Source organism: Leopardus geoffroyi, chromosome C3 (assembly GCF_018350155.1).
Source record: "Leopardus geoffroyi isolate Oge1 chromosome C3, O.geoffroyi_Oge1_pat1.0, whole genome shotgun sequence".
NCBI classification, from domain to species: domain Eukaryota; kingdom Metazoa; phylum Chordata; class Mammalia; order Carnivora; family Felidae; genus Leopardus; species Leopardus geoffroyi.
The window spans coordinates 125520918-125542127 of record NC_059338.1 but is presented as its reverse complement, the minus strand read 5'-3'; the positions used below and the strand labels follow the sequence as shown (position 1 = coordinate 125542127).

The 21210-nt window shown below is 37.4% G+C and overlaps 1 protein-coding gene across 1 annotated transcript in view; it reads left to right on the top strand.

Annotated features, from left to right (window-relative positions):
* The window catches only part of STMN2 (stathmin 2), a 46851-nt gene that overhangs the window by 3919 nt on the left and 21722 nt on the right, over window positions 1-21210 (top strand). The window lies entirely within an intron of this gene.

The following is a 21210-nucleotide window of genomic DNA, read 5'->3' as shown; positions in this document are numbered from 1 at the left end:
CTATCAAATAACCGGTTCTCTGTGATGAAAAGGCTGCAAGAGGTTACATTTTACCCAGATTCAAGAGTGCCCTTCAGCCATTTCAGAGTGCCAGAAAGCTGATTCACACAATAAGATAGTTTTCCTCCCTGTAATTTAGGATCGAAATAGTTATTTAATTCTGTGAATATCTAGTAGTTGCTATCATCCAGAATTTTAAGTTAAATCTGTATAGTTAAAAATGAAATGGGAGATGAATCGATTACATATTTAACTGAGCATTTTTCTCATTAATGAATCCAGACCATCTTTAGGAAAATTCCTGATTTATCGATCACCACTGTTTTTTACTCCAACTGAACAGAACTGACTTATATGCCCTATTCCCCTGCAATAGCTCCTTGCTCACAAGCCTGGATGAAGCTGGCCCAAAGCTACTTGCTTTGGGTGTGGCTGCTCCCAAGCTGCTGATACCTAATTCCAGCTCACACCAATTTCCTATTGGTTCTTGGGAAAATACACGCTATTCTGTTGTCTCACGGTCTGTGACCTTATATGAAAATGCAAGACATCTGCCAAACAAGAAGAAAAGACCAAATCAGAGAACTGAGGCTAGTTCTCTTTCCTACTTCTCTCAGTTGGAAAACCTTGGAGTCCACATTACCTTTCACCCCACTAGAGGGCAATCAAGTTCTCTTAAGAAATAGATGATTGATTTTTTTTTTTTTTTTTTTTAACATTTTTAGTGTTTATTTTTGAGAGAGACAGAGACAGCGGACAAGCAGGGGAGGGGCAGAGAGAGAGGGAGACACAATACCTAAGGAGACTCCTGGCTCTGAGCTGTCAGCACGGAGCCCGACACAGGGCTTGAACTCACAAATGGTGAGATCATGACCTGAGCAGAAGTCGGATGCCTTACCAACTGAGCCACCCAGGCGCCCCTGATTTTTTTTAACCCAGTTTCAAATGCTATTTAACAAAATCTTTTTTTTTTTTTTTTAATCTGGAACATTCAGTTGCTTGTTCAATAAATTAATGGCATACTTTACCCTAGTGGATGAAAAGAGTTTGTTCACCTTTTCAAGGAGACCTACTTGGAAGTAGGTGTAGACCCTGGTTAGTTATTCTGTTACGATTTTACTTTCTAGTTTCATTACCTTGCTGTTACATCACTTATGTTACTTTTGAGAGTTTGTAGTGGATGAATGGTAGAAAATAGTGGTAATAGCAAAATTATTTAGGAAGAGAATGTTTTAATGTTTGAATAAAGGAATAAATTAAACAAAAACATTATTTACTTATTCATTTGTTTAAAATGTGCTCCAGATGTTGTGGACACACCTGAATGTCAGTGTCCACCTTCAGGGAGGCTGCAGGCTAGCAGTTAAAAGGTAGACACAAAGTGATATCTGAGGAGAGGTACCAAAAACAAGCATAAACTAATTTTTAGGATCATCAAAAGTGGATTTTTTTTCATGTTCGCATTGGCAGGGATTTTTTTTTCTCTTATGTTTCATGAAACTCTAATCCATCTGTAAAATATTTAATAGTTTCATATGACTGTGTTCTGCTAATTTTAATCTGCATATGAATTACCTGTGATTTGCATTAAAATGCAAATTCTGATCCAGAAGGTCTCATTGAGGCCAGACATTCTGCATTCCTAACAAACTACCAGATGATGCTGATTCTAACCACCAAACATACCAGATTTAGAAGTAGAGAACTGTGATATACATGTTCCTCCCACAATAAGCTTTGATATTAGGTCTTAATATTTTCAAATGCATGGCAATGCTTACAAAATATTTCGTTTCCATACTCATTCTTTTAGGGATTGTATACCTCTGGGAGTTACGTGTTCTCTGTCATCACCTTCTCTTAATTGGATTTTTAAAAATATATTCATATTGTAGCACTCAGCAGAAGACCTTCAAGAGAAAGGTGGAAAATGAGAATTTGGCTCTGTGTGTGTATCTAACACAAAATGAATATGGCTTGTGGCACAGTTGTGAAAGATGATAAATCAATATTACTAGCTTACTGTCATTAGCAAAACAGTGTGCAGAACAAGAAGTTCAACACACAACCTTTTAGTTACGGGATAATCCAAAAGTCTGTAACCCGTTTGCCATATAGCTAATTTGCTACAAATACTCACATATTGTAGAAATTAAAACAGAAGATGGAACAGTACTAACTAAAATTGCTTTTCAACATATCCCATACTTATTACTTACCCAATTGAATTTCTTTCTGGATAGCACATAAGAAAATTATTAATAATTTAGTGAGTGTGGGTGCATCATTGGAAACAGATTACACATGTGTTTTCTCCTTACTGAAGCCAATAAAGGGCTTCCATTAGTTGATACTATTCAAGAAAGTCAACCCAGAGGAAAAAAATTGGTCTTTGAAGAATACTATCAAAAATACCATATGTCAGTCCTCCCATGCAGTGGGTGGCTGACCATGCAAACATTACCACATTTCTGGAAATGCAACCTGAAAAATTTTACTACATAAAATACCTCCAATTAGAAATACCACATTTCCCAAATAGGGCACTAAAAGCATAGTCCCAAATAGAACTGGCCACAAAGTTGGTAGGATATACTGTTAGTCAACACAAAGTTGGATTAAGCCTCAAGGTTATCCCTTCCTTTGTTGTTGTTGTTGTTGTTGTTGTTGTTGTTGCTGTTGTTCATTAACAGGTTTTTCTCTGCCATTGTTTTCTTTCAAGATTCATTTTTCTGGCGTAGACCTAAACCTTATGGAGTGTCTATGAGAAATGACTTTTATTTATTGATTTGACCCTTATGTAGCATATATAACAGGCTAGGAACTAAGCACTTTGCACATATTAGTGATGTTAATCATCCAATAATCCTAAAAAGTAGGTACTTTTACAGATGAGGAAACTGAGGTACAGACAGATAAAGTGATTTTCACCCCAGGTCACACAGTTAGATACAGAATTTGAGCCCGGGCCATCTGGTTCCAGAATCTGTCCTTTTAACCAGTACTAGCCACTCTTATATGCTCCGTGGCAGAAGTGTTCCCACCATGGAGGTCAAACCTGTGAAACCTCCATTTTGTCTAACAACCCTGAGATGCTCTTATCCTTTGCTAGCACAGACACACTTTGAAGAGGAAATACATTCAACCTGATGATTACTTTTAAGACCTGACCCGGGATTCATTGAGAATAATTGCCATGATTTAGGCTTTGAGGGAAAAAAAGCTCTGAGGGGGTATAATGTATGGAACACACGGCTGTCTGAAGGCTCAGCTAAGAAATCAGCAGGGACTTTGGGTGGGGACACAACAGGATGACCAGGTCTGGGGGGGAAACAAACAAACAAACAAACAAAATCTTGACTTAATGTAATCAATATCATCATGGCTATCGCATTTTAAAATGGGCCCTTACCTCCTTCCATAAACACCAGATATTTAACTTCAATATTTTGTTTTATGAAATAAATCTAGAACTAAAGGAGATATACAACCCAGGCATCCACAGTTAGTATAATCATTAGATGTTCTTCAAGACTCTTCATCTTATTACGTCAAAAGCAAGCAAGCAGGAGGAAGGCTCTGAATCCCTTGTGAAACATTGCTAATTATCTTTTAATAACGGAATCAGGTCCTGTCATTTGTCAAGGAGACATTTGCAGTAGTAAAACCTGTGTTTATATAACCCATTTTTATTAACCGTGATTAAAGATAACATTTTGTGTACATTTGTTCTCACAAAACACTTTTATGTGAATATAAAGGTTAATTAATGCATTTCAGCAATCATTTTGCTAGTCATCTGGAAATATAGCTTCTCTAGGAATTGTACTTAAGAGAAGCAGCCATACCTTAGACTATAAAACCATAACAAAAATTTTAAGATTTTTCTCACTTGCTGGGCCCCTGGGTAGCTCAGTCAGTTGGGCATCTATCTGACTTCGGCTCAGGTCATGATCTCACATCACAGCTCATGGGCTCTAGCCCCGTGTCAGGCTGTGCGCTGACAGCTCAGAGCCTGGAGCCTGCTTTGGATTCTGTGTCTCCCAATCGCTCTACCCTTCCCCCACTCATGCTCTGTCTCTCTCTGTCTCAAAAATAAACATTTAAAAAAAAATTTTTTTTTAAAGATTTTTCACACTTGCAATTTTGTTGGCCTCCAGATTAAAATATTTAATATTTGGAAAAATTACAAAATTCAAAAAGTTTGACCAGAAGTAGATAATTTTTGTGGAGTACCTTAAAATAATATTGTCTGGGACTGATTTTTTTTAACCAAAATCCTAAAGCAATGCCTGTAAAAGTGCTTATTTAACAGTTATTCTTTTAGAATAATTGTACTTTCGATGTCAGAGTTTGTACATCATCCACAGCACAGGTAATTATGTAATTACAAACAATAGATCATCAGAATAAAAAAAAAAACAATAGATCATCAGAATATGAATGTTAGTCTTTCAGTTTTTCAGTGGTAAGTCTTTATATCAGGATAAAAAGACATGGATGAAATTTATCTAAACCTAGTTCCACAAATACTCACACAAGAGAGCATTTTAAACTTTACATTTTTATTAGCACTCTACTCCCTCTTTAGGGATTTTTTTTTTTTTTTTCCTATAAACTGCAGCCACAGTTTGATTTCCATTCAGCAAAACCACTCACAGTAAACCTAATGATAATCTTCTAGTTCAGGCTTCCTAGTAGATAGAAGCCTAATGCACATGACAAAGCTCAACTTACAAGATATTGACTGTTGCAACACTGGGACCCGAAAATTTTATCAAAACGTTACTTGCTGGTGACTCTACTTGCTAGAGTCACTTCCAGACTCTCACAGGGAGGGGCGCTAAGCTAGTCAGGCAGTTGAGCTGACACTAGAGTTTCTGAAGCCTCCTTGGGAACTCTGCTTCCAGACATGTTGTCTTTATGACTGCAAAGTTCTTTTTTATTCCCAATACCAATATCTACTGTGTTATTTAAATCTTGGCAGCTTTATCTGAGAAGTGCCAGTTAGCATCCTTCTCATTATCCTCATTCAAACCCATGAAAAATTATGAGTCAATTCTAGACTTTTGATGCACAGATTACATGATCCAAGACTCCTGTCACTTGAAAATCCTCCTTCTACTTCAGACTCACTTTTTCCTTTTATATTAAAACAACAACAACAACAAAAGAGCAGACAAACACAGAAGATTGAAAATGTAAAGTGTTCAAAAGAAAAGTTAGATAGCATGATCTATGTTGGACCTTGTAGTTCTTAGAAAATATTTACTTGCTGTATCCTTCTTAATCTTCATATAGTCCCTATGAAATGGGAATAATATACATGTTGCTCTGTTTAAAATGAATAAATTTAAGCTCAAAAGAATTTACCGGGTCTAGTTCATATGTGTAAGCTTCAGGCCATATACATATACATTTTATATATAAAATATAAATGTATATATATATTATTATATATATGTAAAATGTGTATATATATGATTATAATGGTGTAATATGTAACATATAATATGTGTAATATATATCATATAATTTAATATGTGTGATATATATTACATATTATATATAATATATTATTATAATGATTTTTTGATAAAAAATAAAACTAATAAAGTTTAGCACTTAGTCCTGTAAGTCCTATAATCAAATATGTCCTGTAATCAAAGATGCATATGTGAGGGAAGTCACACACTAAACATATTTGTCTTTAGTCCAATGTCGTTAATACTTAATGGCAAGATTTACTAAAGTAAAATAGATTCGAGCACCAATTCTCCTCTGAAGCCTATGCCAAGTATGGTGAGAATAGAAATGAACATGATTCTCATGCTTGGGGAATTTAGTCTTTTGAAGAAAACAAGATTCTGTACTTACCAAAAAGTTGAATACCAATAGTAGTAACTTAAACCATCACTGGAAGCCTCCACCACTTTTAAGTTTATTTACTTTGAGAGAGAGAGAGAGAGAGAGTGCGAGTATAAGCAGGGGAGGCAACAGAGAGAGAGAGAGAAAGAATCCCAAGCAGGCTCCACTGTCAGCTCAGAGCCCAATGTGGGGCTCGAACTCTTGAGCCATGAGCTCAAGACCTGAGCTGAAATCAAGAGTCCCAACGCTCAACCTACTGAGCCACCCAGCTGCCCCTGGAAGTCTCCACCACTTTAATAATTTTGTTATACTACCCTACAATTATTACAAGACAGTACATAATTATACACAAAGAACATCAGTTAGGAAGTACTGTGATCTACCCAAAGGACAAGATTAAAATATTTAACTAATCTCCTCTATCAACCAGACCAGCCAGGAAATCCCTTAGTTAAAATGCTTCTCAAATTTTACTGAGCATCAGCAGTACTTGGGAACTTCAGATCCCACCCCCAGAAGTTCTGATTCTGTGGGTCTGAGGTGGGTCTCCTTAATATGCATTTCTAACAAGCTTCTGGGTGGTGCTGATGCTTCTGGTCCAGAACCACACTTGGATTAAACCTAATGTCAGTGACCAGTGAGGTACCTGGAGCAGTGGGGGAAGAAGCATGGCCCTCTGGTGTGAGTTCCCTCCTCTGACCAGCTCAGCAAAGTGGACTCAAAAGAATAGAGGACTTAAGCCCCAAGAGCTCCACCCGTCTTCACATGCTGCTGGTGCTGCATTGCAGGAAGAGGCCAGAAGCAGGATCCTGACGCCCTGAGCTCTAGTCTTTACTCTTTCAGCTAACCAACTTTGGTCAGGTCACTTTTTCTCTCTCTGCCTCTACTGCAGCATCTGTAAAGTGGCAACATACTGCCTTGTCTGTTTCAGAGGGTCCTTTTCAGTAGCAAGGAAGCAAACGTGAAAATGATTGGTACCTGTCAAGTACTCTGTAAATATAACCCATTGCATTTTTTTGTCATGAAATAGAATGAGTGGATATTTTACTCGTCAAGATACCAACGCACAGGGGCGCCTGGGTGGCGCAGTCGGTTAAGCGTCCGACTTCAGCCAGGTCACGATCTCGTGGTCCGTGAGTTCGAGCCCCGCGTCAGGCTCTGGGCTGATGGCTCAGAGCCTGGAGCCTGTTTCCGATTCTGTATCTCCCTCTCTCTCTGCCCCTCCCCCGTTCATGCTCTGTCTCTCTCTGTCCCAAAAATAAATAAACGTTGAAAAAAAAAATTAAAAAAAAAAAATATTGGATCATACCTTATTGGTGCAACTCTTGCACCTGCAGACTCCAGATATTTTACATAGGATGCAGCAATATAGTATTTTCGCAGGCTTTTCATTTCCTTACTGCGTATTAGATGGACATAGTTTTGAACCCTGCCCCACTCGTCCTTATCAGATACTCCTTGTGCAAATTATCATTTCTATACCACAGTTTTCTCAGTTATGAATGGGGAAAATAATACCACTTAAATCACATGGTCGTTATGAGGATTAACTAATCAATTGAATATCAAGCACTTTTACTAAAAAAATTTAATCTCCATCCAAGACTCCCTGAACAGATGATGGAAATATTAAATAAAAATAATCATTTAGAGTAAACATCTAAATTCTTGGACTTTGTAAATTTCCACATGTAGTAACAAACCTACTAGAAATTACTTGGAATTTAAGAAATGATCACTACTCAGTAATTCTTTGTGACAGAGGGAGAGCTGATATATTTATGATGCAGCTGCCAGTATAGCATATCTCCAAAGCAAATCCGTTCTGGGGAACATGCCAGAATTAAAAGTACACTTCTCTTGCATTTATTTCTCATTTTATGTTTCACTGTCCTATTTCATATCTCATCCTACTTCAAATACATATAAAATATCAAAAAAATTGACCCTTCTTGCCTGCCCAGTAAGGTTCAGCTACATAAGATGTCACATTCCATAGAAATAAAAACTGATTCCAGAAACATTAAGATGTAAAAGTCTACACTGAGGTCTCTTAAAGGGCAGGAAAGGGGGGGATTATATGACATAACACACACACACACACACACACACACCAGACACACAGAGTCTCTTGTCCTTACATTCTTATTAAACCATCAATTTCATCTGAACCCCATCACTCCCCATCACTGGGCTGTTGCAAAATCCTTCACACCTGATTCTCTAGTCTTCTCCCTACCTGGCACTCTCTTGACCTACTACTGCCATTTCCAACACCCTTCTTCCAATTAGACCTTTTCTTTCAGAGATAACTCCAGGAGCTTTTCTCTCTGGATCAATTTAGTCTCCCTCTTCTCCTTCCATTAGTAGATAAGTACAACAAAGACACAAGAGCCAAACAATATGAACATAGTAGTCCTTAGATGACTGTGGTGGTACAAGGCTATGAATACGTAGAGTTTCATATTATTCTTCAATCATTCATGACAGTAACACCTTTTCAGTCAGTAGTGTTTCAGGTACCAGTCATTATAAATGTAGAGGATGTTAGCAGAATGTAATGACTAGAATAAAGAAACTAGGAAATCAAATTAACATTCGTTGGGTTTCTGACTTTACAAAGGCTTAGTTAATAATTGACTACCAATCTAAAAGATCATTTTAAATATTTTGCCTCTAAAACTTAATATAAATGTGTGGTATATAAACTTGCAACTGTATTTACGACATAACTGAGAACATGATAGAAATATGTGCTTACATTTATAAGTGCTACATAGGTCTTTTTCAAACTAGATCTGTTGATTATAGCAATCTCCATTTCTCCATACTTTCTCACAAACATAGAATAATGACAAAGGAGGAGCTTTACATGAAAGCATTAAAATAACATAAGTCCTTACAAGCTCATAATACAATGTACAAGTTCATTGCACAGGGTAGGAAAGTTCAGTTTTAAAGAAAATGTAGGCATTTCCTCATAAAAAAAAAAAAAAAAAAAAAAAAAAAAAAAAATTCTAGCTAGGTTCTGAAATACCTAGCCAAAACACAAGGTGGAGAGAAAAGAACTTCATCTCTCCTATCAACCAAAAACTTGGCTTGGAAAAAAAGAAAAAAGTTTTGTAGTAGAACAAATAAAAGAAAACGAAACTCAATATTTAGGATGAAAATTTTTTCCAAGTGGAAGAAATACTGAATTAGGGAGCTTTGAAAGAATTAGATTTCAAATTTTCAAATTTTTCTTAAAACGAAACCTTAAAATGGTGTTCCCAGTTGCAGTCTGTATTGGTCACAAATTGCAGTATATGTTACAACATATCCTAGAGAAGAAATGCAGAAAAGTGTAACTTGAGGAGAACAGTGGACTTTGTGCCCTGCCTGCCTGGCCAAATGAAAGCTCACCCATCTAAATACAAAGGGAAGATGTCACTCATGAAAAATAAACAACAAATAACGAATAACCCTGAAGTTTTTCTATCCAGAAAACTGCATGTTTTATCACTTCTGATAAATTTTAGAAGTGAGTGGGGAATATGTAATATATAGGGCAGTCAGCTAAGAAGTCGAGTAGGATTTCTCAGAATTGCTTCTGGGAAAGGATTTGTACTCCTTGAAACAAGTAACAGTAGGTTTCTCCAGTCAACCTCCAGTCCAGCTTTTCTTGATCTTTCCTTCCTGTGAACTCTTCGAACAGATTTCCTATCTCCTAGTATATGGCCATTTATCACCAAATAGCACCTTCTGCTATCATCTACCTTGTCATTTATTGTTCCCTTACTATGCGTGAGCCACCCACACGTCACATGTCCTCCCTGTGCTCTTTTTCCTCAATTTTTATGGCAACCCTCAAGCAGGTTTCATTATCCCCACCTGACAAGGAAGGAAAGCAGCAGCCAAGGAAGTTAAGTGACTTGCTCTGTAGTGCAAACATTCAGGGCAGATCTAGGTTTCAAATCTAGCGCTCACTTCACTGCACTCTGGCTTCCTCATCATGAGCTGTTCTTACTTTGTTTTGCTGCAGACACTTCTTTGTCTTAGATCCAACTATATTGAGGGCTGTTTTTTAGTACACAATTATGTTTCACTCACTTTGTCTCCCCTGTAATCACCTCTGTGGCTGACAATAATAATACTACTATTGTCTAACATGCATTGAATACTTTGTCAGGTTCTGTGACTATGCCGAACACTTTAGAAAGGGTATTATCATTCCCATTTCCACAGGTGAGAAAGGGAGAGAGAAAAAGTCACACACAGCCAATAGGTGGTGGGTCAGGATTTGAGACAAATCAGTCCAATCCCAGAGTTCACCTGGTTAACCACTGTGTCTCTCCTGGACATCGTAGGACCTCTGTGTTCGTTGACTCGATGACATAAGGATGAGCTAAGAGAAGCTGGCAGAATTGTACCAAATAAGGTTCCACAACATCTCACTATAGCCAAGCCCAGTAAAGCTTCAAAAGGTCACTCAAAGAGTAAAGATTAATTTGCAGAAGACTCATCTTCACTAACAATATCATATCAGTACAGCATTTCAGCTTCTTAACACATACCTAATTCAATCCTCACAAAAATATCCTGTCTCCATTTTGTGGATAAATAAACTTCTGTTCAGGTTTAATAAATTGTCTAAGGTTGAAAAGACCCTGAGCTAGAGCATAAGTCTTCAGCTCCTATTCATATTCTTCCCATGGGGGAGGTGGGGGGGGGGAAGCAACACAGCATATAAATGTAGAGGAAACATTGACCTCTTTTTCTCCTTGAATAGAGAGAGTTGATTACCTGCTATTGTGAAGGATAAAGGTGGTGGAGCTTTCTTAAATTCTGCCAGGAAACTACACAATTATGGTTGTACCTCTCACTAGTGCCATTTTGAAACTATCCACATAGCTATAGCTAGGGCTGTAGGGAGAGAAGCAACCAACTTCAAGTATGCAGAAACACCAGTCTGTAGCAGAAAATGAAGCTAATGAATTTAGTGGGGAGAACAGTTGAGCTCAATGTGGCTCTAACATCTGGGCTCTTAACTCCCACTCTATACCTGGTTTCAATGGGAAAGCCAGCTGGGCCACTGACTGATTCAAGTATCCTTTGCAGCTAATGAACAGCCCCACCCTGCTCAGCAACCCATGGATAAGTGTTTACAGCCCACCTTCTAACAGCTGTATGTACTCCTACATGGTGGCGGGGAGGGGGGGGGGAGGTGGAATACAGAAAATATTAAATGAGACACCTTCCCTCATCCTCAACAAAATTTAAATATAGTTGGTAAGAAATAATTAGCAGCAAACAAACAGGCAAATAAGGGCCAACCTCTGTGAAACAAGACAGGAGAATGTCTTTGAAAGAAGAAACTCAAAGGCCCTAGATATGGAAACCATTATGCTTGATTCACTTCTGTTTTTAGGAAGGTACAAACCCAGCCTTACGGAATTGCATGAGTCACAACTGTTGGAGACATTTCTGAATTGGCACCACATCCTAGGACACAGATCTGTCCTGCTGTATTATTACTTGGCAAGTGTTTTGAAGATGTGAGCAACATTCCCAACCACAAGTCTACTCTTTTATGAATAATGTTCAGGCAGAATAAGTCTATAGAAAATAAACCGTCAAATAAAATCAACATGATGCCTTTGCATATTATGTATGACCACGTTGTGATTTTCAAAATAACATCAGCAACTTATGCCAAAATCCAATCCACATTTGTCTATACAGACCAAACACTTGATTCCCTTTTCACCTTCAGTTTTCTAGTATTTATCACCAAATCATGTGGTATTTTCTGCCATAAATAAATACAATGCATAAGTTATTCCAATCTCATTCAATCAGTATAGCAACATGTAATCTTCTTCACATCTTAAGATGAATGTTACGAATTCATAAGGAGTTCTAGCTGGTATCCAAAAAGTTTACCTTGGGGCGCCTGGGTGGCTCAGTCGGTGAAGCGTCCGACTTCGGCTCAGGTCACGATCTCACGGTCCGTGAGTTCGAGCCCCGCGTCGGGCTCTGTGCTGACCGCTCGGAGCCTGGAGCCTGTTTCCGATTCTCTGTCTCCCTCTCTCTCTGCCCCTCCCCCGTTCATGCTCTGTCTCTCTCTGTCTCAAAAATAAATAAACATTAAAAAAAATTAAAAAACAAAACAAAACAAAACAGAAAGTTTACCTTGTGTGCACCGTTTATTCTGGCTAATGTTATACATATTGAAAGCCAAACTAAATCTTACATGTAATATGTGGAAAAGTGAAATTTTCCCTAATGGTTTGACAGTTTGAAACTTAAAACATGAATTGCTTTATGAAGCATGTTCTATGTTATACTATTTTATGTAATATAAATATTTATTATGAAATGCCAAAATTTGAAAAAAGGAAAAATTTTGCAAAGTAGAAATATCAAGAGTAAGTTTTCCTTTTCTTTAAAATGTAATACCTTAAAATAACCTGTTTAAAAAACATCAGTACAGAAAATGCTTACTGCAGAAAATGCAAAAAAAAAAAAAGATGAATCTGTATGTAATGAGAAAGTTACTCTATTTAAAGGCAAAATTTGCTAAATTCGTAGAATCCAAAAATTCCAGAGCTTGGAGCTATTAATTGTAGATGCGGAAAAGGTCCAAATTGCTTAAAGGACTTGCTCAAGGTCTTAAAAAACCTGAAGTTCTAAGAAGATCGTAAAGGCCCTGTGATGCAGTCACCATGTCAATGCTTATTTTCCTAGCTCTCACATGGGATTAGTTCAGACTTGTGTCACTACACAAGATCATAGTTTCACTTGAAAGAGTCTCAATCCATTTCATAATTTTTTAGAGTAAAAGGACAATCCATTGTTCCTGACAATTTTGTAACTGGAAGGAACTCCAGAAGTAATAACAGTACACCTATTGCCACAAGTACCATACATCCCAAGAACTTTGTGTCCGTACCTGAGGCTGTCGTCTTCACATGAAGTGAAATTTGCTTCCCAAGAGAAGCTAAGTTGTGTGGCCATCTTTGAAGGGCTGTTCCCAAGTGCTCTGAAAGAGGAGATTAAAGATTTCCCAAGTCTGGGGTGAGGGGCAGGGGTTAGAGGGGAGAACTAGGAACTGCCAGAATGCAAAAAAAAATGCTTTTTAAAGAAAGACACTTATTTTTTTGTAAAGTCTACCATCACTTCCATTTATGACACCCCTTTCCCACCTCTGTTTTCCATTCTGTCCCTGCCACCAACATGGCCCCACCATCTCTCACCCCCACAGGGGACCTTCACAGAAATAAAGGTTATTAGATCTGGCTAGATCTCATTAGAAATGAGAATAACATTAAATGATTTAGGAGCACGTGGTGGCTCAGTCAGTTAAGCCTCCAACTCTTGATATTTGCTCAGGCCATGAGCTTAACAGTTGGGAGATCAATCCCTGCATCAGGCTCTGTACTGACATGGAGCCTGCTTGGAATTCTCTCTCCGTCTTTCTCTGCCCTTCAGCTATGTTCTCTCTCTCTCTCTTTCCCTCCCTCCCTCCCTCCCTCAAAAACAAACAAAAATGAGTAGATGATTTCAATGATTTCAAGGCTTCCTTCCAGTTCTAAAATTCTGTGGCTGGTGATTCCAATTGCATTAGACTAAGTTGTCTTTTACATTTTAATCCTGTTTGTAGCAGTGGTGACACAAACTGACTGTGCATTGCAGAGGCTTCAGACACCTATGTACTTGCTTTGTATGTTGCTTTACGTGCCCTGCAGAAAATTATTACTAATTCAAGTTCTAGTATATAATCTGATGAATCCTATTTCAGAAAATGAGTCTTTAAGTGGCAGAACTTGAGGAAGTAGCATTTAATTTCCAAAACGAAAAAGCCATTTTCATCACACAGCTAGATTAAATCTGAACGGTTTCTTCCATGCTACTTGGCTGCCTTGAAAATGGGTACTGAAGATCATTATGCTGTGGAAACTGTAACATTAAGATGCTTCGTTTTCATCTCAAAGGCTCTGTTACTCTCACAAATTCCCAGAGGCACCCAAGAATAATATCACTATAATAATTTTTTTAACATCAGGTAGTTCTAAACTTGATGCACATACTGTGCATTTTACAAAATTTCATTAAATGAGACCCTGGAATTCTCATTACATTTTTGGAAGCAAGCAAAACGACTGCTCTTCCTACATGAGATTTTTGTGGACTTTGCCTGAAATGGTTACTTTCTGTTAGTTATTTATGTGCCATTCGTTTCCTACGAAAACATTTAGGAATACTAGTATGAAGTATAGATTGTATACTATCCAGATAAGGATTCTATCCAGCGAAACCTTAAGAAATATTATGTGGCAATAACGCCAAGCTAAAATAACTTTTATTCTCAGTTGATGCTAGCAACTATTCTCAGTACTATGTATTTTGTAAGACATACTCAGAAATAAAACAGCAATAGGGAGCTTTTCAAATGCAGAGAAACTTCACACTATTCCAAGAAAGTACAAGTTTACGTAGAAACTCTTCAAGAAATACGCTTTCATCTTTCAGCAAGTTTTCAGACTGAGAGAAGAATTAAATCAAGATTAATTTATAGGGCTTGTCACACAAATTGCTGTTGAGTCTCTGCTTAATCCTACTGTGTTTTCATACAGTGTTTTATGTAAATTAACGTATTCCAACATATGAAGATGAACAACCCCGTCTTGTCACTGATATATAGGATTTCCTTTGAATTCATTTTCTGTGTCCTCATTTATGTAAACCACTGGTCCATTCGAGGGGAAAGCCAACTGACCCATTAACAGAGGTAAAGTCATCTGAATCTTATATGACAGGCTTTTTTTTTTTTTTTTGCAGTTGTGATAACAGATTTGCGTTTTTCCATTTCTGAAAGTTCTTGCTTTCACTGAGAACATAATAACTAATTTACTGTATTTGTAGTTTTGTACCACTTTATTCAATGCAAAGACACAAGTCATGGACTTCATTCTAAATACATATGAAATAGAAGCAAGAACTTCTTTTTCTGGAGAAAGGTCACACATTACAACAAAGTGAAGAAGGAAGCTAACATCCTTATCATTGATAACCAAAACATTTTTTATTCTAGAAATTGAGCCCACAAATGCAATAATTAGTCTGCATAGGCACTGTTATCTTTGCTGAATTAGAAATGAATGAAAATGTTTTTCTAGTCTTCCACCAAAAATATTAAGAAGTAATGGGGAGTGATTTAAATTACTTAGGTGCCACATTAAGCAATTATGGAGACACAATTCAGGTCATGGCAGCCTCAAATGACAGCTGCATCCGGCTCAGGAGACTACAGGGCAGGGAAGAGTCATTCCTATGTGAGAACTGTACTTAGCCAGATGGACCAACTCTCCTGAGTGTCTGAGATGGCTTTCTGTCATTTAAGTGCCAATCAATCGAGCTATCATTTTAAGCTTATTCATATAACCTGGCCATGTTGAGGGCTTAAAAAATATATCCTTTAGTACTCAAAATTAGCTTGGTAAGAAAGTCTTGAAATATAAACAGAATAAAGTGCTTTCATTACTCCTATAAACCAGTGTAGTTTTATCTCCATGTAGGACTATAAGAATTTCTTTCATTAGAGAGAGAGAAAAAAAAGGACCAAACCCTGCGCGATAAGTAGGATTCTTATTAAACTCAGCCAGAGCTGTAACTGGAATGAGGGTAAGGTAAGGTCTCAGATTGGTACAATTTACTGCTCTTATTACAGTCTTGATCACAAGGACTGATTCATGTCATCCAATTTCTTTTCCTTGTCACAGTTGTTTTGCCAAGAATCAACTGAATTGAAATTTAAGAACCTCCTATGTTTCTTCTGTACAGCCCAGTGATGGGTTGTACAGCTTTGACCTTAAATGTCCCCTAATTTGATTTGATACCTATTCCTGCAGAAAAAGTGTGTTGTATCAGCTGATCAAACATTAATCTTTCAAACCCTCCTTGGTCATTATATCTTAGGAAGCCATAATTTGGGGGGTGGGGGAGAGGTGGGTAGAATGAATATAGACTGAATCCATTTCTGTACTAAGCCAATTAGCATTACATCATCATAGCAGAAATATCTAGAACATTATCTCATATCAGTGATCTTCTGGGATGTTAAAATAGATCTTCAAAAATGTGAGATTTATTTTTTCATTTAAATGTTGAATCTTAAATTACATTTTCATCAACCACATTCATCAACCTTTTTTTAAGGTCCAAATTCAAGCTAATGTACTATACAAATGTTTTAAATAAAATCCTTTTAGTCTGTTTCATCTTTCAAGAAGCAAATCACAGTGGTAGAGTTCCCAAAAGTACTTCTAAATGGGATGACAGATTTGACTTTTAAAAAATAATCTGACCTCAGTCTCTAGGATCCCAAAGCAATCGAACTACCAAATGCAATACACACACACACACACACACACACACGCACGATATGGTCAAAATCAAGTTAGAAGGAGGATGAAGAGTTTAATTTATGACCTGGAAAAGAAAGTTACCAGAAACAGAGCTGGAAGATTACTGTCTGATCTATGTAAAGACTATATATTTACAAGAGTAGGGAAATAATTATATATGTGTGTTTGTCTATTTCATATTTTACTAAATAAACATAACCTCTCTGCTGCTTTAATCTAATCTAACCCAAGATCTAATCTGACCATGAAATCTCTAGTATTGATCATATTGTTCTCCTTGATGCTCTTTGTTCCTCAAAGGAAAAAATACTCTTCAGATTCACATACACACATACACAAAGGAAAAAGAAAAAAATAGAGAAAACTTGGTAGTCGTCTGCCGAAATAAATCACTCTTAAAATATTCAATAACTGAATCATGGGAATCTACTCCCAAAGCCAAGAGCACACTATATACACTGTATGTTAGCTTACTTGACAATAAATTATATTTAAAAAAATATTCAATAACTGATTCAAAGGAGCTTTTTCCTTAAAATACCTGGGTAACTACCACTTGCTCCACTTGCTTCATTAGCTGTGATACGAATGTTAAAGATATATTCAGTCGTATAAGAATGTATATGCTCAGAGATCCTTTTGAGAAACTGTTCCTGAGTTTTCTAGCCATCTCTGCACCAATATTTACTATCCAAGCAAAACACACAAGTGAGAAAAAGTTATACTTTCTTTCTGTAAATCTCTATCCTGAATTTATAGTCATGGAGTCAATAAGTCACATGTGGGAATTAATTAAAGAATAAATGCCAAAGAAAAATGGGAAGAGAAAAAGATCTTGGATTCTTTATTTTAAAAGTGGGTAGTAGTAATATACATCATTTTCTTGTTAAGCACAATTTGTAGATGGCCGAGGTGTGTGTAACGCGTCTGAACAAATTGTTGGAGGAAGTAAAGAGCATTAAAAGCAGGACACATAGAGTCAGACAGACCTACATTCAAACTGAACTCCACGCTTTATGATCAGTTGGATGTTGGGCAAGTTACTCCATTTCTCTGCATCTTTTTCTTTCATCTGTAAGTCTAGTCTAATTATAATGCCTTCTCATAGCATTATTCAGATGATTGAGAAAATTCATGCAAATATCTTAGCCCAGAGCCTGATATATTGTTTGTGCTCAATAAACAGCAGCTGTTACCATTATTCACAGTTCCTTGTAGCCATTTGGAAGAATGGAAAACAATGTTCAAAAATCAGTAGGTCACATGGATATTGCAATAGAACCGTTATACATCATATGGGTTGCATTTTAAATGAATTCACTAGACAAATGCGCAAACTTGCACACATTAATAGTTAATAGCAAATGCGACCAACTATGAGAAAAATTATATGGAATTACCTGTTGCCTCCCACATCCTTACAAACATGCTTACAATTCTACTTCGTGTTGGGATGTAGTGAAAAAATTAATATATGCCGAGTTCCAAACACTGATGAACGGACCTATCAATTTAAAGTATGAAATATCAATAGTGAAATGTTATTAGCACATTTCTAATAGCCTTCGCATTTGCTTGGGATTTTGCATTGTTGGTAAAAGACGGTTATCCAAATTACATATATTTCAACCCACACTCTATATTCTGCTAGGCCAACTCATTTTACTGGGCTCAGTTTTAGTGACACTTGGAAAGCTTCCCTGACCACCCAACCACAAGGATTTCTTGCTCTCTTCCCTCTACCCTTGGTTCCAAATACAGTTATTATTTACTGTCCATTCTTCTTTCCTAAAGTCTCTTGGATCTTCCCTTTCTTTTTCCGTTGCCATTTCCTACTGTTTTCTTAAGCCACGCCACATTTCCTGCTGAACTTCATTCAGTTTTGTCTTAAGTGTATCCCTTGGTAACAGATCTTTCCTGTATAAAATGGCTAGATAAATCTAGTAAGAGACTTTCATCAGGTCACCCTCCCTTTCAAAATGTTCAATGGCTCCCTATTGCTAAGATCATTGTGATGGCCAAATTCTAAGAGTGAAAGAAGAGATTTTTAATGGCTTCAACCAGGACTTCCAGCTAACTCACTCATTTTCATCTCCGTGCCTCTCAAACTTCCCCACAAAAAATATTCCTAAGAGTGGACTCAAACCTGATGCTTGAGCTTAAATTTCTTTCTGTTTAAAATTCATGATATTCTGACGTTCTAGTTAAACAATATAACTGTGTTTGCTTTAATGTGAACATATTTTAAGTCACCTTCTCCCTCCCTTGCTTTCCTCAACACTGTTCAGTCCTTACAATCCAGGTCCTTTTGCTGTGGTTGCTGTATAAAATACAAGTCACCCAATTAAATTTGAATTCCAAAAAAGCAAGGAATGGTTTTTAGTGTGTCCCATGCAATTTTTGGATTAAAACTTAACTGGGCTTCCTGTATTTTTGCTTGGGAAATCTGGTAATCCTAACTGTAAATCCATTTCCTGCCACTCTCCCCATGGCACCAGGGCTTTGAGATTCTTCTGAATTTCTAATACAAATCACCTGCGCCTCCCCCAACACCCTATTTTCCCCATGATCTCTGTTTTTATCCATACACTCCATATTTTTATATCCAGATACCCCACTTCCCAGATGCAAAAGCTTCTTGAGAATGAGGATACTATTATATCTCTTTGTAATTCCATAATGCCTCACAGAAACTCCTGATGATTTATGGTCATCAATGGTGACCATAAATGCTTGTTAATGAAGAGATCGACTTAAAATCAATAAGCAATAGCCAACACTATTTATTAAGAAATAGCTTTCTGGGGGCGCCTGGGTGGCTCAGTCAATTAAGTGTCCGACTTCGGCTCAGGTCATGATCTCATGGTTCGTGGGTTTGAGTCCCGCATCAGGCTCTGTGCAGACAGCTCGGAGCCTGGAACCTGCTTTGGATTCTTTCTCTCCCTCTCTCTCTGCCCCTCCCCCTCTCATGCCCTGTCTCTCTCTCTGGGTCTCTCAAAAATAAATAAACATTTTTTAAAAAATAAAAACAATAGCTTTCTTTTCTTTAAACAATTGCTTTCTGTTCCATCCAGACCTGTGCTGTGAAATTTTTCATAGACAAGTAAAATGTAGCATTTGCCCTCTAAGAACCTATAGTTCTGTAAACAAAAATTACACATCAAAGAGTAGTAATGAATGACCCTAGACAATATAGAATCACGTAAAACGGTATGTAATCAAGTACAGCCAACTAAAGGCAATAGGAGATCAATGTGGGTAGCACCCCCCGAGCGAAGGAAACGCTGGGAGGGAAGATCTGAATAGGGATTGAAATTTTGGCAAGAATTTAGATGAGAGGAGAGGATTAGGAAGGGCAATGCCACCTGGGGGAAAGTTTGGGAAACTGCACCCAGTGAAGAGGAAACTTCTGCCTTTACTGCAGAGCAACAGTCAAGAGTTGTTTGGGTTGTAGCTGCAACTGGTTTTAAGCAGCTCCCTAGGATTCAGAGCAACTATATGAGTGAGAATCTAAGCAATGGCTGCTACTGGGTAGGTTCATGCCATGTAGAGTAAAGAATAAATCCAAACCAGCAATAAATACAATGTAAAGGGGCGCCTGGGTGGCTCAGTCTGTTAAGCATCCTACTCTTGATTTTGGCTCAGGTCATGATCTCTGTCTGGGTTCATGAGATTGAGCCTCACATCAGGCTCAGCACAGAGCCTGTTTGGGATTCTCTTTCCCTCTGTCTCTGTCCCTCCCCTGCTCACTCTCTCTGTCTCTCTCAAAATAAAAGAACTTATGTAAAGAGTCTCTTAAGTAATCACCCACAAAGGTCAATGGGGTTTTGTCCCCAGACCACGTAGCAGAGGAAAGAAGAAACTTTTTATCAATCATGGTTATCATACATTACACATAGGGCTTTAAAGTATTGGCCCCTGACAACTTTTATATCCCCTGCCTTTATTAAATTATCATGCTTAACAGAGCAGTGGCTTTACTGAAAATTATTGAATTTTGTTCACAAGAAACTGAAGACAGTTATTGAGGAGGATTTTTTTCAGTGGCAATTCCTATTCTCCTATAGATTTAATCAATTACTACTCTATGAGAAGGCAAATCTTTTATTTTATTTCTATTCTTCGGTTGGCCCTCCCTAATAAAGTTGGTATCTTTAACATATGCTCCTAATATGAGCTTAATTTTGCAAATTACTCTCGATGCCATATTGCTTTATCTTACAAAAAGGCACAGCCTATGAAAACTTGCTGGTTTGGGTTTTATTCTTCATGGAATTGAATGTATTAAATCATCAAATGTTTCTATCCAAAAGAAACTGTGAGGTACACTGAGCATCCATGTAAAGACCTGCTTGGACCTTCATAAGTGACATAATTTCATTAACTAAATAGACAAAAAAGATGAAGAAACATAGTTTTTGCCTTCTAAAATTCCAAAGGCATCTGATAAAATCTCTCAGAGTGGGTGTCAGGACTGTTATGGCAAAGGGCAAATTGTGTTGCTTATTTTAAAGGAAATCAGGTAAATAAGGAGGGAAATTCTCTTAAAGAGACCCTCTGGATGTGGTAGGTTGAACCATATACACAGTATGACAATATTTGATCTTTGCATATGGTTCAAAGATGTGCGAATATTTGCAGCCCTCTTGACACATTGAATCTCCTCCCAAAAAGAGAGGTCAAAAAAGGCATCTTGGCAAACTTGACATTGATTCATTTCCTGCATTTTTATCTGGAGGCCGCATATGACTTTATCCTCTGTGGGCCAGTGTTATTTGCAAAATTGTTGGTGGGGTGGGTGGACAGTTCGCTAAATGATCTTTTAGGACTCTCCTAATGTAGCATTCTGTAGTTCTAAAGCATCTGGGTGTTGAATCTGTTTCCTCTTAGCCAACAAAAGATGCACTTGTCAATAATGCCCAAATTAACCTTCTGG